Source organism: Taeniopygia guttata, chromosome 6 (genome assembly GCF_048771995.1).
Source record: "Taeniopygia guttata chromosome 6, bTaeGut7.mat, whole genome shotgun sequence".
In the NCBI taxonomy this organism is placed as follows: domain Eukaryota; kingdom Metazoa; phylum Chordata; class Aves; order Passeriformes; family Estrildidae; genus Taeniopygia; species Taeniopygia guttata.
In genome coordinates this window covers 11,822,614-11,844,964 of record NC_133031.1, presented here as the reverse complement: position 1 = coordinate 11,844,964, position 22,351 = coordinate 11,822,614, and the positions used below count along the sequence as shown (strand labels likewise).

Here is a 22,351-nt window from a genome sequence, read left to right as displayed (position 1 = left end):
TAGCCTTTAGCATCATTCCACTCTCTAAGCAGCAGAGATTTCTGGCTTTAGAGCTTAGTTTCATTTTTGCCCCCTTTCCTGTTCTGCTGTGCTTTTGTGTGCATGTCTATGGCTGTGCGTGTTGGTGTCCCTTTACCAAGACCTTCCCTGCTGCAGTTTACAAAAGCTTATTTTGGCAGTCTCCATTAACCTTCTTCCTCAGTTTATTGTGACCTGAAAATCCAGATACACAGAGATGGCACAATGCATTTCACACATCGAAATGTCAATGTTCTTTTAAAATCTGAGCTTTCTAAAAATACAGCATGAATAAAAAATGTTAGTGAAAGGCAATGTGCCTATGTTTAGTGTAGTTTCTTTACTCTGCATGTCAAAATAGAGCACAACTATTTTTGGGAACACCTGTCACCACTCTTACCTCCATTTTGCCTGGTTATTTCCTACTGGAATTCATTTATTTTCCTATTTTCTACCTTGCAGTTGCAGCTGCAAGAAAATCCTTGACATTTGGGATGACTTTGTGACACCTTTAGAAGTTCCCTAAAAATATATGTTGCTTCTCTGTTCTTAACCAATATGCTTTCTTTTTACTTTCAGGTTTTTTATCACCACTATTGTGTCATTTAACTTAAAAGCACTCTGGGACATAGTTTGTACAGTAGGTAAAATAGTTATATTTTGTTTTATTAGGGAGCCATAGGGCTTCAGATATAATTGTTGTAAAGGAAATCCCAAGTTGGTTAGATATGATATCCAGGCAGTCATTATTGCAGTATTTGGCAGAGAAATGAGTAGATAAACATTAGAGTTAATACTGCAGATATTTTGACTAAACTTTTTTGCTTGATGCTACAGCTCTCTTCAACCACCTGTCATTATCTTCCTTTTTTATGAGACATATAAAGAAAGGACTATTGCCACCTGAAACAAAAATGACTTTGTTGAATGATACATAGCACCATTTAAAGACAATAATTCTATGAATGAAACATACTTTAAACAGAATTTAAGGAAATTGTTTGGAGGGAGTCAACCATTTACAGGAATTAAAGAGAGCAAACATAATTGTATAAAACAATACCACACTTGGATAAATGTTTACATAATAATTGAGAGATAACTATTTTGGATCTATTTTTGAACCATTTCCTTGATACCCAAAATTCATGTCCGATGAGAAAGATTTACACATTAAAAATTTGAATGTTGTGTCATGAAGTAATTGGCTGGCTTACACAGGAAGAAACTCAAAGAGAAAAATATGAATTAATTTGGTATGTTGCAGTGTGGAAACACAGACTGTCCAGGATATCTGATCTCAAAGCTCTTAAAAAGAAAACCTGAATTTATGTGATATAAGCATGATATCCAGGTCAGAAGGTGACATCTGATGAGGAAAAAAATGCAGACCAATTTAGAAAGAGTATTTTGGGTCTGCTTTTTTAGCTAAAAGTTTGTATCATCTGTGCCTATGTAACTTTTTGTGGCATGTGTTTAAATAAAGCTTAGTCACTACAATGATCAGAAAAATATGCAAGAGGGATTTTCAGTTCTGATGCAGAACGAACATGATGTCAACAGTGTGAGCATCTAACACACACAATGATGGTTTTTATGTTGCTGGCTATTACAGGCTGCTTCTCTGCTGCTTTAAAGAGTAGCATAAAGCCAGCACAGCTCTTTTTCCTACTCTTTCCAACAACCATGGAAAAACCCATAAAATTGATTATATCTATTTGAGTTTTTATAATAGTTTCAAACTTAACACTAATATTTGTTTATGGAATCCAAGTGTAATGGTAATTCGGAGAAGATGTATAACCTTTTCAGTTCAGACAAAAATTTTCAGGAAGATTCTGAGGAACCGTATGCAACTGTAGTTTGAAATAAATGCTCCTAGTGAAAAACATACAGTGTTTTAGTCTGAACATGTTGGTTTATTTCCATTCCACTGAGTGCCTTTGATGTGTTCTGTGTTGTGGCTTTTGGTGCACTAGAGCTTCATAAATATAAATATTGCTGATAGCCATATAATTATGGACAGATGGACAAGTAAAATCCAACTGAGAGACGCTTGTGTTCAGAAATGGAATGAAGTTTGTTTGTTTGTCTGTTTGTTTTTATTCATATCAAAAATGCAAAGAAGCAAAATTAATGTCTGCAGTGGTGGGAGCAAGGCAGAAGGAAGCATTACCTAAGTCCTCTACTTCCCAATTCCATTCCCTCCAAAATAGTTTTTCTGAGAGTTGTGTACCTCAAATCTCTTGTTTCTATTCCAGGCTCATACTGACACATGGGCCCTGCAGTTTTAGGGGAAAAGAACAGAACAGCAAAATCTGTTGGGATCCTCTCTTGCTCCCAGCAAAGCAGTTCAGTCTGTTGTGCTTCCTCTTATCAAAATTGAGTTTTAGTTTAGATTCAGTATTTTCACCTCTGGATCAATGTCCAGAAAAGTTAAAAAGGATTAGGGAAGAGATATACAGGAAAATGTAAAGACACAAAAAGCCTCACTGAACTTGATCAGCCATGTGGGCATATGCCCCAGGTGCATTCATTCAGAAAAGCTGCAGCCTATCCATGCATTTCCTAGAATTCTCCTGAAAGCTTTAGATCTTTAATTTTTGGTCCCTGTAACTGAGAAACATTTATTAGGCTCAGAAATGCTACAAGGTTATATTGCATCATTTTTAATGGTGGGTTTTTTAATATTTTAAGCCATTTATGAGACTGGGGTTTAGTTTAACAGCCACAGTGAACAATGAGTCAGCAGTCTTGAAGCGTCCAGCATTTGGAGATATTTGCTAGGTAAGATGCCCGATTCAGAACAGATTAACCTGTGAATACAAATGGCATGCATAGGGTGTAAGCATCTCTGAGATACACTGACTTCAAAATGTGCTATGACTTTAGACTGCTGTCATCAGGGACTAGATTTGGGGCATTGATTCTTGCTTTTTGTTTTGAGGTTTTTTAAGTGTTTCAGGAGCATGCTTTAATCGTTAATGTTAAATAAAAAATGGTTGAAAAGTGAGCCCTGGCTCCAAGGCAGACTGTGCAAACTGACTGACTCCCAAACCACGAGGGCAGACTGCAGCCACAGATGCAGGCCTTGCACCAGGATGATTTCACACAGGAAGCAGAAATAATACTGAATATGAATACTCAGGTATGCATCAAAGCTTGCCCAGGGTCTTGTCTTGGGGAGAGTTTTAGCTGTCCCAAAAAGGCTGAAGAGAACTAAAGCAACAGTCAAGCAGTGCAAATGACAAGAGATCCCATCTTTGTCTTTTTCTGTATCTTTTTCTTTATCTGATTTGCTGGGGACAGAGTATCTGCACTTTAAGGAACTACACAGCCATGTTCTGTAGTCAGTGAGCCATGTTTTTATGAAATTTTCAAGGAAGCAACCTCACTGATTTTTTTTCTCTCACTGAATAAACAGGGCTCTCTTCATCCAGAATCTAATCCTTAATGAGGTTTCCATCAGCACAGTCTGAGTATATGGATGTGGAAGTAGCATATGACAAAGAGACAGAAAGAAGGGTACAAAAAACTGACTGTTTGGCTACCAAATTAGCTAAAGAGGATATAAATAAATTATAGATATTACTATATTGTAATTAAATATAGTAAAAAGTGTGTGGGGTTTGGCTTTCCAAGCAACAAAAGACTATCCCAATGATGATACTGCATGTCCTCCTTTCTGCCAGAGCATTATTATTATAGCAAATAAGTACCCATCCAAAATAGCTAAAGATATTCACCAGCTACAACAATTTTAAGAAACATTTCCTGGATTTGGGATTTTTTTTCTGCTTTCTATTGTATCTTTTCAAGAGAGGTAAAAAATCTCTTTTCATCTAAGTAAGAGCACTATATTTAAACCCTGAATAAATATTTATTAAGGATAAGCTATATGTATTTTAGGAGCTAAATTGAATTTTCCATCAGGATTTTAAAGATCCACATAATTAAACACACCTTGTGGAGAGTGTGGTGTGTTTGTTTATTCTGCAATGAACTTTGTTTTCTAAGAAGCATTTGTAGTTGATTACATATTCTTTGTTTAGCTATTGTTGGTGCAACTGATCTTTTTGAGCCCTTGTTGCCACTTCTGTAAAGTCAATCAACCTATTTCCTTTGTTCCACCACAAAAGACATCCTTGTATTATTTGAGATATTAAAATCTCTCTGATTTTTGGGGGGAGAATTATTACATAAATGGAGGAAGTGATTTCATGGAATGTCTCTGTGTGAGGTGTATCAGCTGGTGTGTGATTACCAGTGCTTTTTCATGTCTGCATTAATGCTAATCAAGTTCTTAGGGTGTCTGTGGAGACGTGCACGGATTGTTCTGTGGTGTATGAGACCAACATTTCTTGCCAGGTATAAAAGACAGACATAATCTCCTTAGCTGCCTCGTAAACAGAGAGATTTATCAGTGGGCTTGGATCCAGAATATTCAGATCTGCTGAAACTGAAGTTTCTTTTCCAGGATGTATCTCAGCACATACCAGAAGGGACCACAAGTCCATCAGCCCCAAACAGATTTTTTGTTTATAGTACCTTAGCTGCTCACGCTTGAAAAAGAGGCAGTGAAGCAAGGCTGCCTTTCAAGAAATTGCCCCAACTTTTAATATATGGCAGCAAGAGTGGAAGGATGCTGATTCAAAGGTCTGTCATATTTTCTTTAATTTTGTATTTCTCCCCTCAAGCTTAGCATTTTTCTTGTCATAAGGATTTGTCCTACTTTTTCACTCACATCTAACGTATCAGGAGTGCAGAAAATCAGAATTAATTTGCAAGTAAAAGTAAGTAAACCACGTAAACTCTCAGGCAATCTCCTTTAACTGCCATGTTGTGGTATTGAAAATTACTGTGTATGTACAGCATTTTTAATGATGGTATAAATTTTTATAAATCCAGGCTGAATTTATGCTTATAGAAATGAGGGTATTTATGAATATAGGGGACACAAGTAATTACTGGGGCAGATGCTCCCCTCTACTAAGAATCATAATTATATAAGAAGGCCTACATGGTTTTGATGTCATTTCCTGGAATGGCACCATGTGTATCAGATGTGTAATTTTGGGGACAGAGTGACAAAGAGGCAGTTGGCTGATTACTAATATGGTAATTTTAGATTTTCTAATTGTGATGAGTAACATTCACCCAACTTCACCTCTTGCCAAAAATCTGTCTCTGGCAGTTAATTTAATTCCATTGATACTTGTGGCTTTTTCGGTCACTAATCTAAGTAATCCCACTGGAAAGCTTCTGATACATAGTAGGCCAGGTAGGATGTGGTGTGGCAAGGAGTAAGGGCAAAGGACAATTCGGTGGTACAAAGAAAGTCAATGCATTGAGAATCTACTTCACATTCATGAAGGTCAATCTCTCAGCTACTTCTCCCTTTGCTTTTCCCACACTCTATCATAGCTACAGGATCTCTGGATTTAGAGGGATTGCTGTTTTTTCTCCTTCTTTTATTCCTTTACCTTTGAAGAAAATTAACAGCTTGCACAAATTGAGGAAATGAGCAAGTGAGAGGTTCTTTTGTTAAAGAAGAAGCACATGTTGGTGGAACCAAGTGGAAGGTGGGATGGGACCTCGAGGCCCATGGGGAACTAGAGAGGATTCACAAAACAATTACTTTACCTGTGATAAACACAAATACAGGCTGATGTCAGGAGATGCTCTTATATCACTTGTCATGAAGAATGGGACTACTGTCCTAATCTTGAACAGGGCGACTTCCTTGAAAGGGTATGTTATCTCGTTATAAAACAAAGGATATTTCATTCCAGATGACATTAAAAATCAGTATTCAAGGCAGCATTTTTTTTTTATTTCCTACAGCAGAGTGTGTAATAAATTTAGCAGATGTTATTAGAGCTGGTAGGGGGTGAAAGGCGAATAAAAATTGCTGATAGGGATTTTCTCTGTGTGCTGCTGCTGGGATCCTGCAGAGACTAGACAGTCTTAGTTAAAGCTGCAGTATGTTGCTCTTCATGGGAAATATACCCTTTTTAATTTTATTTCACCTGTGAAATCTATTTACAGAGGAGGAATTTTCCATTCACCTTTCCTAAAACCATTTTATTTTGTTGCTCAAAGTGGAAGGCCACTCTGCAGCTATGTGTGGTAAACCACTGTGATTCATTATCAGGAATATAAATGAAACATTCTCCTGCAAGCTCACCTTTTTCTTTTCTGTGTGGGCATACAAACTTCAGTGGCTGGACTATTCACACACTACAAGATATTAGACTGCTGCTTTTACCTCTCTCTCTTTCATGCTCTTTCCTCTTTTCTTAACACACGTTTGCTTAAAAGTAGGGCAGCATGATGGATTGATTGTGGACTAAAATACTCCCATATCCCATGTTCTGGATTTTCCAGCTTTAAAAGCCTTCTGCAAGAAAAAATGTGCTTACAAGAAAACTGATGTATTCAATTTATTATTTTTCTGTTGTCTTCAGTAGAGTTTATTTTGAAAAAAAAAAATTAGTTCTTGAAACGGGGTGAAAAAAAGAGGCTGGTTTGCATTAAAATTCTTTTGCTAATTCATTGTTTTGGGGGAAGGAAAGAAGGATATTTATTTTTGTAAAATAGACAAAAATTGATGGTGTTGTTATAAAGAAGTGGGTAACCACTGCAGAATGAAGTTGACACTGGTGAAATAACATTATGTTTTCCAGATAGAGGTATTCTTTTATTAAGATTCCTTTCTCTTCTGATTATTGAATTCCCACTCTGCTCTCCTACATGCAAATGAACTCTTCTCCCCTGTCCCTGTGTTCCTTCCTCACTTCATACTTTTCCCATCTATTTGCTACCTTTTGTTGCTGAAACTTGTTGCCACCTTTCTGGAACATATCCATCTCCTACTGGCTGTGGCTTAATCAAGCTCTCTCCTAGAACAGATACTTGACCAGGATTTCTGGGAAGATAATGAATTGTTTTCCACAAGTAGAATTTTGAATACAGAGCTTGTCAGTACAGACATCTCAGTTATTTGCCTATAATGACAAGAGAATACAGGAATTTTCTTGCTCTAAATTCACTTTGTGCCTTTATGAAAGGATGAGTTTTTAGTATTTTGACCGAAATGGGGATTAAACTCCTTGTAAACCTCTGAATACTCCCTGTTTTCTCCTCAGGATGAGGATGCAACCATCTTAATGCTGCTGCCAGAAGCCTCTGCAAGGTGTGGGGAGCCCCCAGGAGCTTTGCCTTACGCCAGGCTGTGTGTCCCAAAGCACCAGAGCATGGCCAGTGGTGCTGTGCTTGCAGGGGGGAAGGAACACACTGCTGTGGGTGCTCAATGACTGCACAGCCAGGAGTGGCTGGGTCTGACAGGCAGAAGGCAGCTGTGCACCCCTTAGCTTTGTGTTTGTTTGTTGGTTGGGGTTTTTTGATGATATGACAGTAAATGCAAATTCCGCCACCCACGGGCACTTGGGTCAGTGTCAGTGGGGCCACATTTCCTGGGGAGCTTAGGTAGTTTTTCATCAAGTCTCATATGTCCTTCCTTTCAGTCTTTTTTCCTGTCTTTCCTTGTAATGGAGAGAACCACTGTGAGCCATAACTTAGTCTTTCATATTTGCAGCAGTCATGTCATGTCTCTTAAATGGCTGTATGAGCAAATGAGGGAGGGGTTTTCCACCTCCTAATCCTTCCCTTACTATGGAAACACTTTCTATGAAATCTGAATTGATTTATCCCTTGATATCACGCTGCTTAAGTAACACTGAGATAGCTGTTAAACGATTGAATTCAGTTGATTCAGTCTTTGTTCTTAAAATGCACATTTATTTGGATAGAATTGGCCTTTTTATTCTAATTTGAGGTCTGTTTTGGTAGTATTAAGTTACATCATGTTATGCAGAATTACAAGACTGATTTAATCTTATTTCAAATTTGTTTTTTCTTAAAACTAAAGAAAAAAACATAAGGCAATATTGAAGTAGAAAGAAAGACAGTACTTTTAATTTAATTCAGTGAGATTTTATGTTCACTAGACAGTGCTATGCATTTTTGTAATAAAAAAGAAGGTAAGAGAAGTATTACTTTTGCCCATCATGTTTGACACCTTGGGCTTTTCCACGTGTCTTCTATTCCTTATAGAGCTGCAACATCACAAAGAGAAATGTTATTACACCCTTCTGTCTAAATTGCTTTGAACATTTTCAAATGCAAAAATCCATTTCCTTTATCAATGAAGATCTTATACAAAATAAGAGTATTTCTAAAACAGCATTTCGGCATATTTATCGAACCTTGCAATGACTATACACAATTTTTGTCCAAAACATTAATATTTCTGTCTTGGAAGATTAAATTTGTGCAATATTAATATTTTGAGAATGGAAGCCAAATGGATGTCTCCTTGTGCAGAAGCCTGGTATTTGCATTTATGCACAGAATTACTTTCTGAGATGTATAGAAAGATTTAATTTATGATTAGAGCTTTATTGAAGAGTTCTATATTTCTTGCTTTTTCGGGTAGTGTTGTTGCAAAGACTTATTCTTAAGTGACTGCTGAAAAGTTGTTGTGTTGTGTTGAGGAAAATAACTAAAGAAAATGTATATGTTTTCAGAAGAAAAAGTAGAAGACTAAATTTTACTTTTTCAACATAAAGGAAAAAGAAAAACCCAAACCCTTATATTATTCCGTTTTTTCCCTTTTATATTGGATTTTCTAAAAACATAATTGTGCTACCGGTAGGAATGTGTGCCTACTGTATTAGTAGCCCTAAGCAGAATATAAAATAATATATTTCTAGTCACAATGAGAGGAAAAGCAATGTTAAAGTTGAGAAGCTGCAAAAGATAAACCAAAAAAAAGGAATATGGAAGTACATAATTTTCAAAATAAACACCAGTGAAATAAGAATTATAATGCTTTGAAAGAATACTGACTGCTAAGTTGAGAAGAATTGCCTTGATTTCATAATCATCCTGAGCCTTTCATACCAAGCATTTTACTGAGCATTTTCATACCAAATGTAGCAATCTGAAATTTTTTTTATATATATAAGGTTAAGGCACAGAGTCTATCCAGTTCTTTCGTAGGAGTTCAACTAATTAAAACATGATAGTTCCACAGAGAATGTGAAACTGAACTATGGTAAACCATATATAATTTGTTAAATTATAGACAAGAACATCAAGGTTAATATGTCTGTTGCTATAAAAAAAAGGTTGGATTAATTAAAGATAGTTTTAAGATTCATGTTTTCAGATACTTGTAAATTTGCAAATGTGAAGCAGCTCTGGCTGGAAGTGTGCAGTAGCTGAAGGCTTCATGGAAGTCAGTTTTATTTCAGCCATAACCCATTCATTTGAGTCAGCCATTTATTTTTCAGGCATATGATGGTCAAGTCTGTGCTAGTGGAGACAAACAGTAGATATAATTGTGTCCATAATAATTTTATTTTTTTGAAGAGGGGGAAGAAATTCTAATTAAGCGGTGACAACAGTCAATAAAAAACCTTCCCCATTTTTTTCTGTTTAGCACACAACAACCCTACTGACAGAGGTGAGATGAGGTAATTTTTTTTCCCAGTTTTTCTGAAGGTTTTGGTTGCTCTCACTCCTCTCAAGGAGTCTGCAGCCTTCTTTGCCGGACATGGAAAATATGTAAGCTTGTGAAGTCAATCTGAAATCTCTTGCACTGATGCCACTGATATACTGGGAAAATAAAGATGCAGACAAAACTACAGCCACAAATCTGTTCCCACAGACTGCAGCATTGAGCTATGCTGATATGCTCTTACTTTGCTTTATTTAAAATTCATACCCCATTAAAGCTGCCTTTCTCTTAGGACTCAATTTTACTTTAAGATGGCAGCAAAATCTTATTCATGAGAGAAAGGGCTGGACTTTGATTGATACACATATGCTAGCTTTAACTTTCTAAAAAGAATTTCATTCTAAAGTGTAAATATATATGTCTCTCCAGCCTATGTGCCTTTTATCTGTAGTCTCCAATTTCACTTCACACTTTGCTGTGATAAATTATTTGACTGCTCTGAACGTGTGATAATCAAAACTACTTTTCTGTGCCTGAAGTGCAAGTCCGTGTGAGTATTATTGGAAAGCTTCCTTCTTCTTGATATCCATAAGGCAGTATCAGGGTTGGGATATGAGTTTCAGTAATTCAGATATTCCTAAATTCTTTTCTCCTTCTATCTGTTATATAAGAGAAAAAGTATACATAATATTAACATCCTTTTAGGTCTGCAACACATTTTCAAAGCTGCTATTAGGAGATACAGCTAGAACGCTTTAAATACTTCAAACAGATTAATATATACCTTAGGCCAGACTCTCAAGTGGTGTAAAGCTGCTGGATTCTGCAAAGTCAACAGTTATTCCAAATGTCTGGCCCTTCAAATTTAATCTCAGTCATTTGATCTGTCTAGAGAAAATTTCATTCTTCACACTCTCATGTGATATGAAAACGGATATTCACACAAAGTCCTAACTGGCACTGAGGATAATGTGGATTGTACACTTAGCAATACAGGAGTTTAAAACATAGTCATGCTTTGCCAGAAGTTGATATCTGTTTGGTGTGTATTTAATCTGTAAGGACAGAATGGTGAGCATTGTGCAAAACTAGTAGCAGGTGTACCCACATTTCCTTGTTTCTCATTTACTTAGTCAGAAAGTGCCTGTGACATGCCTGTCTCCTGTTCATCCAAACAATGCTTTATTTCCTACCTTAATGCCTCTCAGGAAGCCCCGTCCTTTTAGAGAACAAGACAGAGTAGGAGCCCAGGTGAGACAGTAAAATTTACAGCCAGAAGAGGGGCTGTGTTCTCAAAGCAGATCTAGAAAGGAGAGACAAGTTTTAATACTGGGTTATTCAGCAGCCTAAATTTTCAACTATTTAGCAAATTATTGCATTAAATATCAAATTGAGCATTGGGGTTCTTTATTCCCTAGTAAGCTATTTTAGAAATTTAGTAATAAGAAATATGTGTCATAAATTCTTTCAGCTGGTGCCACAGAAACTCCATAGGCTATATGGTCTGGCTGCCTATTGTTATGGTCAGCAATAAACTGTATTGATATTAACTTGCCAAAATTATTTGTAACCATTTTAAGTTCCCGTCTCTTTTGCCATTGGATTTTGGCATTTGTACTTAGCAAAATATTTTTTGCTACCACATCTTTGCAGCCTCACCTTTGTCCCTCCGGGAGAAAAGAGATTGTTTAATGCACCCTTGTCCTAGTATCAAGCAAACTTTGCATGCATTGTGTGGATGGTTTAAATGCATCCTTCAAAAAATGTAATTTTACAGAAGAACTTAGAAATGCTAGACTTTTAGTCTGTGCATAATGTCATGCTGTTCAAGGCTATGCTCCAAATATTCCAGAAACAACTTGTCTCCTTTTTAATATGTTTTTAGTTTGAAAAAATTTATATATTTTGAGGTTGGAGGGCTTTGTACTATGAAGAACAAGGTGTCCTCTCTTATTTGTGACTTATCAATGTTTACTCTATTTTATAAATATTCATATTTAGAAGTGTTTAAATATATTGTATAAGACTACTAATATTATAATAATAATTTCAGGTCTTGTAATAAAAAAAAACTTGTATAACTTAAACAAGAAACAGTCAATGCTTATGACCACATCCTTTACTTGGCCAGTTTCAAATTGTTTAGTATTTTTAAGAGGAGAAAGTAAAACCATATCAGCTACTGACAGCAAATATTACAGCTTAAAAAATAAGGGGCAAAATCTGAAGTTAGAAAAATGCGTATACTTAATTTGAAGAATCTCATACTCAAAAAAAAATATTAATTTCTATTTAGTTTTATGGAGACACTGTGGAGAGCTTTGTTTAAAATTATTATCAAAAACACTACCATGAAATTGTGGAGATAAGTGAGTAATATGGAGGGTTTTCTTCCACCTTTTGGCTTATCACCTATTACACTGACAGAACAGAACAGTTGCTGCCAGCTAACAACAGGGTTTTGAAGCTTGTTGCCAATCTCAATGTGATAAATGAATCAGTCCTTTCCTCCAGCTGTCACATTTCATTACTTATTTCAATTCACTTTGCTTGCACGAGGTCTTTTTACCTTGTAGTTTTGACACAATTCTGCTATTTTAAAATCACACCAGTCTGTGAACTTGTAGTAACTGGTAACATTTGAAAAACAAGACTTTTCCTGCAAAATGTGATGCCAATTCATGACTGCTACCACTTACAGGAATGGATTTCAGTGTTTTCAAAATACGCTTCCCACTCTGGACATGGGATTTCAGGAAAGTTCTTCTAAGAATTCCCTTTGCAATGGGAATTTCAGGTCACATGAACTAAAGTGGAAGCACAGCAATGACGAGGAGATAGGTGAAAAAGGAGACCCTTTTTAAAGACTTGTGTGTGCTGAGAGTCAGCTTCTGTGCTGCATTATTTATGTGTTGGAGAGCTGGTGGTCTGGACAAGACATTTAATGTCTGGCTGGTACTTGCCTCACTCCCAGTGTCCTGTGGTTCCACTTCCTTAAAATGAGAATAATACATCCCTTATCTTTCATGCACATTGCATTTAGACTTTTCTATTTCAATAACAAAAATTGTGCCACTTCAAGGGATGTTCACATTGCTGGGATATATTTTCTTTCCTTTACACATGAGCAGAGAGAGTCTGGGTGGAAAATATGCCAGATAATCTGGTAAGGATGGTATAGGGTGATAGACCCTCAGTGATCCCCAATACCAGTGTTGTTAACAAAATGAGCGCTCATTCTGTCAACTGCTGACCAAAAGATTTTCAAAGCTTTTTGAAAAATTTTAATCTTTCCCTGGGGAGTTTTTGGTATGTGTGTATGCTCATATGAAGCAGAGAAGCCTGATTTACAAGAAGGATGGAAAGAAATCCACCTATATTTCTAGATTTTAACTGCAAAATCTGTATTTGTGTGTGCAAAACATACCCATGGTGTGATTTAATCCATAATTAGGGCTCCTCTAATAGAAATGCCCATGCATGCACTAATGAATTGCATTTGCACAAAGTGTGTGTCTATCTAGAAATGTCTGCAATAAAACAGTAGGTGGGGCTCTATCATTTATTCAGTAATTAACTTTTTTGCTTTTCTGAGACGAATTAGATGCTTTTTCTGGGGAGGAATCAAGATGTAGTCATGGGTACGTATCAGAGCCAACAAAATTGCTGAGTAATCTAACATTCTGTACCCTGACCATCCACCCACACTCTTCAGTCTCTTGTGGCTGCTATCTGCTCATTTGCTTTCCCACTGGGGAGGAAGGCAAGAAAAACAGCCTTCAATAAGCTGTTTCTGACTTTATTTGCTTTAAGTTCATAAAATATTATTGGAGGCTTCTTATTGTGAAGTAGGAAACTGTGCAGAGAAAAGAAATTTCTCTTTTCCTCTCTAAAAGTGAAGTGCCTCAGAAAACACTGTCTAGCTTGTGGTAGCCGCTTATTGTCCTTAAGGTTAAAGGTAGCAGTCCTTTGACCATTCTGTGGCATCTTGTCTTTCCTTGCTAACAGCCACAGGCTTTCTAGGAAGCTGTTCTTTCCTGTGCTCCCTCCTTGGCCTATTCTCTTTGTTTATTTTACTAGGAATAGTCCTCCCTAACCTGCTACCATGGTCTGAATCCTTTTTACCAGAAATATAAAGCACTACAAAATTCAGTATTTTTCAAGAAGAGGCTCCAAGGCCTCCAACATTTAAAAGATTTTTTAGATTTTCCTTTGCTCTTCAAAGCAAAGAGGAAGGACTTGCTGAAGCGATGCTTCCAACAGCTTCTTAATTTTCTAAAACCAGTGACAACTATATTGACAAGGAGCTGCTGCTGCTTTTACATATTTGCAAGCTATTACTTGATCAAATTGTTGGAGGGGTGTATGTTTATCCTTCCAGAAAGTTTTGTGCAGGACCTCACTGATGTGTCTGTATGGCACATCAAAGTTCAGGAACTGAGAACTACGAATATCAGAGAGCCTCACTAAACCCTCTGCCTTTCTTAGTTCTTTTAAATTCCAAATGCTTCCAGGGCTTTCAAATTCCTATTTTAATAGGATTTTTTTTTCTGATTTTTAAGATCAGATATGCAATACGCCAGAAATAATAAAACCTCTCACACCCAAGAAACATCACAGCAATACTTTGTGATAGCAGTAAATGGTTCTGATTCCAGCTCAGCTCCTTCTTGAAATGAGGGGATTTTTGCTGTTGGAAATGATCATATTACCATGAAGACATTGAGCATTCCCTCTGACAGTTGCAAATGTATGGAAATTCACACCTGTGCTCTGGAGGTGGAATTTCACAATTCTTACAATGAATATTTGTTTTCTCTGAGAGAAATGACCAAAGGTTTCACCCTGGGGCAATAACTTAAGTGCCCATGCACAGATGAATTTTCACACAGGTACTCACAGAGTGAAAACTGCAGGAATAGCTTGAGTGGTAGCCAAATGAAGCACAAGTATCAGGCCACATATGGGAATAGAATCCTCCATTCTTTCCTGTTCAAGGAAAAAAGTATATTTTAAATTATTGCCCTTTTGAAGGAGAGGGTACTCAGGGTGCTGTGTATCAGCCATTCACTAAAAATGATAAATGTGTATTACTGCAAGTGCTTCTCTATATGTCTCTAACTGCATCAGATGACATTGCTTCAACTGTGCTTTGGCTAAAAATATGGCTTTACATCTAAAGTTCCATCTGTGTTGTTGTAACGTAATTCAGCTGCAGAATGCGAACTCCCTGTATCTTTGTACAGAGAAATATCAAGGAGAGTGAAGCAAAGAGCAATTTTATCCATATATGAAATATATTTATGTAATGTTCTAATCAAATCATTTCTGTTGAACAAGGGAAAAAGCCTCTAATGAATACAATTTTGTGCTCAGGAGGGCCAGTTCAATATTTCTCTTTAATATGTCATCCAGCATTTAAATCTGGGTAGAAAAACCAGCTATTCCATTTTAAGGAAGCTTTCAAAAATTTGGTTGCCTTCCAATTTCAAGCAAATGCTCAAATCTTTACATTTTCTTCCAGGTCCAATTAGAATTGTAGGGTGAGCTTGTCTGGGAGGTTGTACTTGAACAGAGAAAATAAAAGGCTGGAAATTCCAGACTCCAAAAATATCTACATGGCTTGAAGTGAGGTAGCTCAGAGCAGCTGGCTCTAAGAATAGGAATGAGCAGAAAGCCTGCTGGTGTACCTGGTCTGAGCTCTGCTCAGCTCCAGCTGACCCTGTCAGTGTTTGTCATTGACTCTGATGGACACAAGACAGTCTCAGCTGTACAAACTGTTCTAAACCCGGTCTTGATCTTTTCACACTTCCAGGTGGATATATGTGTATTCTGATTTGGTGTACCCTGACTTTCTGTCAGCCGAACTGTCAGTTCATTTCAGAAACCAAATATATAAATGCATGTGGTTGCTGCAGTCTTCCAGGATTTTAAAAGCATTTTATCTATCTGGAATGCTATACTGGTTCTGATCATAATTAGTAACACTACGTTTTGGAAGCATTGGCTATAAAAAAATTTTCATATATAAATTTTTCCAGAATGTTTTGGGGTTTAAATGGATTCAGAAAGCAATATTCTGTAATTTCTGTGAGAATTTCCTGGTACATGCTGTCACTGCAGGTATACTTTAGATGAGATTAACACCATAACTTCTACAGGAAGGTGCCGTGTGTGATGTGGCAATTGGCATTTGTGGAAAACTGTCTGACTGCATGAAGGCCTGCACACAGATGTCTGATTGTATTCCTTACACAGACTTAAATGGGATAATTTGTGCTTATTTCCTGTGTTTCTTACTGGTCACCCCATGTAAGAATCACAAGTGTTTGTCATTCACAATTTACGTTTCTCTTTGAGAACTTGTTGCATAGCTCTAGGCTACTAAACCATTATTAAGCTGTATCATTTTTCAAGCTCTTTTTTTTTCTTTCTTTCTTGGATGATATGCCAATACCTAATTACCATTGTTACTCTGATGTTCTTCAAGCTGTGGGCTTTTTTTTCTTACTTGTAGCAGGTGAAAACACCCACGTTGTATAAAAATTCTGTTGCTTTCTCCTACATTTAGGTAATAATCATGTCATCAAAGCAGAAATTAGTGACTAGAACACTTAAGGCTGAATCCTGTCCCACTGAAATGATACTGAAATTATGTTCACTCTCATATCTCATTTTTATGAAAAAGACAATTGCACATGGATTTAGACTATTGCTGTCTTTTCTATGACCAATCCAGAATAGGATTTAAGAGGTTCCCAAACTCCAAGACCTACTATCATCCTGAAAAGAAGCACAGCAAGTGTTAAAAAAAAAAAAAGTCCTATTTTTCTGTAAAACTGAAGGGGAAGGGGTCTATGAATCTTAAGAAATCCAGTTATATATTTTATTAGCTGCAGTAATATTATTCTGCTTCATATGGTGACTGGAGAGCAGTGTCTTACCAAAGGTTCCAATATTGTTCTAGTAAATAAACTCTCGATAATTATTCTTGTAAAAGAAAAGCCTGAAGGTCTAGCCAAGATAGACAACTGATTGTACAAAAAAATTTGTGTGCAATACAGTTTCACCTTGAGGCCCTCATGGCCTTGCACACAAAATGGAAAGTTGTAGAAATAAAAGATCCTTGATCCAATCATTACACTTCTGAATCCACCACTAAACCATATCCCAAAGTACCACATCTCCATGTCCTTTAAATACCTCCAGGGCTGATGACTCCGCTGATTCCCTCAGCAGCCCAATGCCTGACCACTCTTTCAGTGAAGAATTTTTTTCTAATATCAAATCTAAATGTCCCCTGCCATGAATTAAAGCCATTTTCCTTTGTTCTGTTGCTTGTTACCTGTGAGAAGAGACCACTCCCCACCTGGCTGCAGCCTCCTTTCAGGGAGTTGCAGCGAGTGACAAGGTGACCCCCGAGCATCCTTTTCTCCAGGCAAAACACCCCTGGCTCCCTCAGCCATTCCACACAGGAATTGTGCTCCAGACCCTCCTCAGCTTCATTGCCCGCTCTGTAGTGAGGGGCCCAAAGCTGAAGAGAGGATCTGAGGTGTGGCCTCACCAGTGCTGTGTCCAAGGGCACCCCTGTCCTGGCCCTGCTGAGTTCTCTATTGCCAGGACAGCCAGGAGCAGTCAGGATCTGCCCTGGCAATGCAGCAAGGCCTTGGGCATGCAGGAAATGTGCAGAGAACTGAGCTGTGAACTGAATTCTGCAATAGCTCTGCCAGTGGCTTAAGCTCTGTGGAGGACACCAAGCCTTGGGTTGGCTTGTGTGGCAGTCCTGGCCATGCTGATGAAATTGCCTGAGACAGAAAATTTCAGAGTATAAACTGGGAAGTGACTGTTGCAGAGCCACTGCAGGGAACCTGTTAGCAGTCCTGGAAGTAAAAGGCCTTACCAAAGAATGAAATGGTACTGTATTAGAACCAATTCATTCTTCAGACTGAAATTTGCTTTCCAATTTTAAATTAAAGTCGATGAAACTTTCATTCTCTTCAGGACAAATAATGATTATTCCAGGTTATCCTGTTTGTTCATTCATTGTCTGAATTCACTGCCATTCACTTCTTCATTTGAGACTTTCTGTTAAAAGCCTGTTTTAGGAGTAGGAGTGACATTGGGAAGAGGGTTAATTCTGAGTGGAACACCTTAGGGATGTGCAATTGCAGACACACAATAATCAGGTCAAAGCTTCTCGATCAAATAGCAACAGATTTTTACACTCATACCATGCATTGCAAAGTGGTTAAACAAATCTGTGAATGATTCTTGGTTGGACTGTATCCACCAAGTGTCCTGGAAAGTAATTATTCTCTTCTGCAACACACGCTGCAGGCCAGAGACTTAAAAAACAGCCAACCAACCAAAAAATATGGGAAGGAAAAGGAGAAAAAAGAGGGAGAGAAAGGAAAACAGTAAACACCTTCTTAATAATGAATTTCTGCCAAAAAAATTCCTTCAGTGTTAGATGCGACCTGGATATGAGATACAGTTAGATGACTTTTTGGATTGCTCTGTCAAACATGTCTTCTTAGTGTGTTAAAACAATGCTAGCACAAGTGATTTAAGAATAAATGGGCAGCACTGGCTAAAATCTAGACAGCTTGGATAGAGCTGCTCAGGAAGATATGGATCTATGTGTTTGTGGCTGCATAATGGATGTGTAAATTACACAGTGTTCCGCAGTGGCAGACTGTACATCAATAGTTTTACATTTATTCGCTGATATATAGCTATAGTTTACAGCCTGTCAGGATGATATGCTAACAGTTTAAGTACAGAGGCCTCATACAGCAAGGCAATTAGGTAAATTAAGTACATAAGCTTGAGTTTTATTCTAAGCCTGGGACCAATTGCAATGAAATCAAGAAAACTATTTCCATGTTACATTCTCGTGACTGCCCAGCTCTGGAATTATTCCTCAAACAGCCCTGCAGTAATACTCTGTGTGCCTGGGACAGAATTGCTGATGCGAACCCCACTGCAGCCCCTCAATTTAATATGAACAAAGACCTTTCTTTGTTCTTGCACCTGATGCTGCCACTCACCAGACTGATTTTGCATGTTACTAGGAAAGGCACATCATCTGGATTTCTCCAAACTCAGATCACAGGAGGGAGTTTCTGCAGCCCTATTTTTTGATTGTGCTGTTTCCCAAAGAAATAGCACTCATTCATCACCATCACCAGAGGCTTTTCAGCACGAAGTTAAATTAAAAAAAAAAAAAAAAGAAAAATGTTATTAATCAGAAATTTAGCCACAGAGTGTCAAAAGTTAAATATAAAAGAATAGGAAATTCAAAATCTGTCATCAACTTCTTGTCCTACCTATGTCTTTTTATTGTAGAATATCAGTCTACTATGCAAGCCGAGAGATCAACTGTGTAATATTGACTACTGTATTTCAGAGTATTCTTCTATCATTAGGCTGCTTTAATTTAATTTTTGTTTCCTACTGATTGGTCACATTTTAAATAGCCAAAACCTCCCTCTGCTAACAGGGGGCTCTTGGTCTGCTGTGTTTATCTTTGAGCTGTGTGGACACATTCACATCATATTTTGTGGACACATTAATAGCCCACCTGTGAGCTTTGTTGAGGATTCCCATGTCATTGGTACAAAGTATCTCTGAAATCCTGATTGATTCAGAAATTTACTTTTTCTTTTAAGAAAAAAATCAGTTGACCTGCATTCATAGAGAAATAATATTTTAATAAATATTAATTATAACATCTATTCTTGTTCTCCAAATGTCAGAGTTTCATCTGTCTTTTGTTTCAGTTGCATTCCTCAGAGCACACGTGATGTATTTGGCAACTGCTTTTAGGGTTAGTATGTCACACAATCAGTGCAGAAAGACTGATTTAACTCAGTTGAGGGCTGAGATTTGGTTGGCTTGATATTACAGTTCAAATACCATCATTTTTACAAGAAACAATGACCATTTTATACCAAATGGTGAGAGAATGTTGCTGTTGGGGTTTTTTATTTTTTAAAAACCATTATCTGTGCCAAAATGCACTTGTTACATACACTTATTTCCACCTTTCCTTAAAACACAGTATGCATTCTACAATGCTATTGGAAACCTGAGTTTTCCACAAGTTGTACAGATACCAAAATATTAAATATGCAGGCTTCCTTGCCTTGAGCTAGACATGTAGTGTGAGTGGTTCACAAAAGAATCCAGGCTGCAGCTGTGGTGAAAGAGAGCTTGGCAGGAAAGGTGGGACTATTGGAAAGTATTTAAGGTGATTTTCAGCTGCATCTTGCTACAAGCTTTTTGTGTTAACTTCCTGGAGTATTTTTTTACTGTCAGGAATTATTAACAAGTGAAGATAACAGTATATAAACAAAGCATAAAATAATTATAGTCTACAAACTAGGAAATATTCCAAGCTAAACTGCTTTGCAGGATACAAGAAATTCTAAAGTGGTGGAAGAGATTGCTTGTCTCATCACCTCAGCCACTCCTCCATACACTGACAGTGCCTGACCTAATCCATTATCCCATCATCACTGGCATACAACAACAGAAGAGCTTCTTTTTTTACAATAAACCAGAAATTTAAACTTCAGGGGAAAAAAAAATACACACGCCCATTAAAATCTCTGCCACTAGCTAGATTTGTGATCTGCACTTTAGGAGACATACACTGTAATTTAGTTTTTAAAAAATGGTGCTTGGATTTAAATAATGGGCCAGAACTCAAGTAATTTCTGCTATAATACTACTAATCTGTAAAATCCAATATATATCCACTGTAACTGGAATCTAAGTACTAGTTAGGAAATGACAACTTCTAGTACATGAAGTTCCCAACTTTGTTTTCTTATGGACAATTATAATTTGGTCATAAGAAGTAGGTTGAGATACTTCATTCTGAATGTGCAGCCTGAGAGAGCTGTGCTGTCCTCCACATATTTACATTCTCTATGAGAGCATTTATTAGAATAAAACTAAATATCTGGAAATGAAGAAATACCTCTGTATGCAATTCACTGTCTCAGTGCTTTCATGTGCACCTTTCCAGTAACTCAGCATCCCTTTGATGAATTCCATAAACCTAATCAAGTAAAAAAACTATATTAATATATTGAAGAAATGCTTTTGGTCTCTACATATTCATTTCTTGGGATCTAATTAAAATTGATTTTGCTGCTGTTGGGTTTTAATGACATCCTATATTGTGGCAGCTTTTTCCTATGATTATTTCATAGTTCTGAATCAGGGATCATGTAATGTGCCTGGCAGGTTGACACCCATAATTTTGGGTCATAAATATTTATATTTTCTGAGAGAACTTAACTTGCTTTACCTACATTTGAAAATTGGTATGGTGTAGGCTTCACTCAGTTTGATCTAATAAGTTGTGCAGTGTCATGTCCTAACAATCCACTAAGCTATAATCACTATTTGTATGCAAAGCATTGCAATTAGAGCAATTTTCTTTGCTGGTAATTCTGAACCTGAAGGAAAACGAATTAGAATAAAACTGCAAGCTCTTTATACCTGAGTATATTTTACAGTATTTTAATATAAACACTCACCTGCATAGCTTAAGAAAAAAAAAAAAAAAAAAAAAAAAAAAAAAAAAAGAGATTGCAATTACTCTTGCTCTCAGTTTTAATCTGTTCTTAAAAAAAACCCAAAAAAATTCTCTATCTTTCTAGTTGGTTTTGGTTTTCAGCTACATTGGCCAGAGATTTATCTTCTCAATGTGTTCCAGGATTTTCAGAGAGATGAGGACTTTACATTTAAAATTGAGTCATTTAAGTCTCTTCTTATTTTATAAAAATAGTGAGCACGGCCACTTTTAAGCTAACAGGTAATTCAGATTCTGTAGGCATGTCAATATTTGGCTGTTATAGTAGATGTGACCAATCTACTTGACCAATTTACTTGACCAAATTGCAAACTTCATAGCAGCTTGATAATAAGGATATAGAATATTTTATATTAATAAGAAAGATCTCTTTAATTCAATAGACTCAGTATAAAACATGAGGCTAAATTACTGCACTGCCATAGGTCATATGCTGGAGCAATGATTTCAAAAATTTGTTCTTCAGAATTTTCCTGTTTATAATTCAACTACTTTATTTTAGTTGTTTTTTGTTTGCTTATATAGGTTTTTAAAAATGAATTAGACACAATAACTGCCAAACTAAAAATCTCTTTGGAATAAGGAAGATGATAGAACAATTGTATTTCAACAAATGGAAACTCTCCTTATCCTACTGGATTTTAATTAGGAAAATAATTCTTAATTAAAAATCTTTTTGCTTTAGTAAATAAAGGCCTGGAATGTCACGGGGAAGGAAACCCCCATGCCATAACTCAGGGAAGTTCTCTGCTTAAGCAGGAACACTTCTGCTGGCTTTAGGGGGATGTCCTCCAGCGCAGGTCCTGAGCAATTCCTGAGGAGTTTCCACGCTATCTATACAACTTATTCTTCATATACTTGAAATGGGTAGATAGTGGCAGAGATAAACCTCTTGGAGGACCCTCTGCAGCAGCATGCTCTCCTGAAGGAACCTGGCATTTGTGCTGCAGGACAGCGAGAACCACCAGTGTGCCCTAACAGTGACATCCTGTGATGTGTGGTACAAGCCCAGCACTGGTTTGGGTTTGTACATTTTACTTCAGAACTTCCTGAGCTGGTAGTGTGCAGTGAAACCTGCTGCCTGCTCCTACAGACAAGTAATTTCTACAGCTTCTCATTTAAGCTGGAGCCAGTTCTCAGTTGCTGACTGTGAGTAAAATCGTGTTCCTGTTGAAATACAGAGAAGCTCTACTATTGACCAC

The 22,351-nt window shown here is 37.0% G+C and overlaps 1 protein-coding gene and 1 long non-coding RNA gene across 2 annotated transcripts in view; one reads left to right on the top strand and one right to left on the bottom strand.

The window, feature by feature from the left end:
- The window catches only part of NRG3 (neuregulin 3), a 392,904-nt gene that overhangs the window by 17,997 nt on the left and 352,556 nt on the right, over positions 1 to 22,351 (top strand). The window lies entirely within an intron of this gene.
- LOC140684432 (uncharacterized) lies at positions 7,968 to 21,118 on the bottom strand. Its single transcript, XR_012056685.1, has 4 exons — positions 18,592 to 21,118; positions 14,442 to 14,530; positions 10,735 to 10,844; positions 7,968 to 8,135 (listed from the first exon to the last, which is right to left on the bottom strand). It is a non-coding gene; the product is annotated as an uncharacterized lncRNA (long non-coding RNA).